The sequence below is a fragment of the Pteropus alecto genome, unplaced genomic scaffold, assembly GCF_000325575.1.
Source record: "Pteropus alecto unplaced genomic scaffold, ASM32557v1 scaffold11, whole genome shotgun sequence".
NCBI lineage: Eukaryota > Metazoa > Chordata > Mammalia > Chiroptera > Pteropodidae > Pteropus > Pteropus alecto.
The window spans coordinates 936244-938305 of record NW_006431956.1 but is presented as its reverse complement, the minus strand read 5'-3'; the positions used below and the strand labels follow the sequence as shown (position 1 = coordinate 938305).

At 56.9% G+C, this 2062-nt stretch overlaps 1 protein-coding gene across 1 annotated transcript in view; it reads right to left on the bottom strand.

Moving 5' to 3' along the window:
- Positions 1–2062, bottom strand: part of PFKFB3 (6-phosphofructo-2-kinase/fructose-2,6-biphosphatase 3) — a 23154-nt gene that overhangs the window by 20154 nt on the left and 938 nt on the right. The gene's annotated exons all lie outside the window — the stretch shown is intronic.

Below are 2062 nucleotides of genomic sequence, written 5' to 3'. Positions count from 1 at the left end.
AGAAGCTGATTCGCCCGTTCAGGACGTCTCCCCGAGTTACGCTGGGCATTCGAACGGAGCTGCAGGTTTTGGGAGAAGCATTCGCCGCGCCTGTGGGTGGAGCACCAGGGTACCCTAGGTGCGTCTGGAGCTTTCTGTTGCTGTTTTACGGTCCTTTGCACATAAACTGAATGTTCCCCACGCCCTCCCGGGAATCCGCCACTTAGAAAGATGGTGACAGGTTTAGGGGAAGAAAATCCCTCCAATGTTCCAAATGCCATTAAAGAAGGCGGGGAGGCGTCGGGGACGATGCCCAGAAGAAATACCCCGTTTTCTCTATTCCCATGGGAGACAAATGTGACTAAAGAAGGAAGTCAAGACAGATGCTGCTCCCTGAAATACGGGCACGTAACAGCTGTCGGGGCTGCAGATGTTTTTATAAAGAAGCACGTGTCTGCAATTGCACCTCAGAACCGCACTCGGGATTCCAGAGGTGGGCGGAGACAGGGCCTTAATCCATCAGCTTCAGCATCCCCCCGCCCCTCCAGCTCTGAATGGTTCCGACAGGGATTTTTAGGCAAATCTCTCATCTGCGTGTGAGACGTGCAGACTCACAGAGCCTAATGGATGGGTCTCTCACGCCTGGAGGAAGCATGGCTGCACAATGCTGCTCAGAATCGCTCGACTTAGTGGAGTCGGCCCTCCACGCTGAACCCCGGGGGACTACTAAATGCGGACGCGTGTGCGCATGCGCACATGCACATGCACATGCACGCATTTATGCACATAGAGAACCAACCCCTACTCGCACGGCCGGTTAGAGCTTACAAGGCGCTCCGTAAATACGTTTTGTTCCAAGTCACAAAGGGCGGGACTGTTTCTGCATCTTGCCGCGGGGCCAGATCTCCCTCGGGATTTGAGGTCCCGCATTTCTCACCACCAACAGGTTTTACAGACACACAAGGAGACCGAGGTCAGCCCAGGTTGCGAGCTATTTAAGAGCATATCTAAACGGGCTGGGAAACAAGGAACAGACCTGCCAAGCTGCCAGGTTCCTGGCAAAGAAATGGAGTTCTCCTTAAGGCGTCTGTGGCCCCCAGGACCCTCATATCCAGCAGAGGGGACGAGCCGGTGGAGGAGCAGCCCCCAGTGTCGGGAGTGCTTTGCCAGGCGCCCATCAGCAGTACGAGCTAGATGTACCACAGAGCCAGTTCTCCCCACGCCTAGGGCAGGTGGGGGCAGAGATTCAGAGCTGGGCAAAGCCCAAGGTGTGAGCTGTCACACATCTGTGTGAGCTGTCACCACGGCCTCTGTGAGAAATGTGCAGCACTCAGTCAGGTGCCATCCACGCCTAGAAGCCACCTCTAGGGTTTGCACCTGGAACTCCATGGTTACCTGTCAGGCAACCTGACCTGGCCTGGGGCAAAGCACCCCCCACTGGGCTCGACCCCCTCTCCACCTGGTGAGCTCCTGGGCAGGTTACCTGGGGGAGTGGCGCCGCCCTCAAACCATTGGAACCTCTTTTTAGGAGAGCTCTCCTCAGCGGGGGACGGAGCCTGAGGTAACCCTTTCCATAGCCTGTATGGCGACCACAGACAGCAGGGTGGTGAACCGCCAGCGAACTCCGGGCGCGGTGGAGTGTGTGCGCGCATGAAACGCTGCCAACTGCGCAGTCACGGACGGATCCACCGACTCCCCCCTCCCCCGCCCCCCGCAAAACTGGAGGCAAAGTCTGGGTCCAGAGCTGCTCTCCTGTGGCCCCCAGCGCAGGAGCTGGCGGTGGGAGAGGGAGGGAGAGATGAGGCAGACATGTACAGAAGGAAAATGCGAAAGAGAAAATAGAAATATAAAGAGAAGTAAAAAAGATTCGAAATATACAGAAAAGAGATGGAAGCGAAATACAGAGATGACATAGATAAATACAGAAAAGCGGAGCGGGAGATGGGACTGTGGGGCGGTGGGGAGCCAAACATACGGAGGGGCTGAGCGAGGTGATGGAAATAGGCAGAGAGAGGGACAGAGAGGGGGGAAGTCGCGATGGAGGGCGGGGAGAGATCCGAGGTGGCGCTGCGCGCGCGAGCGG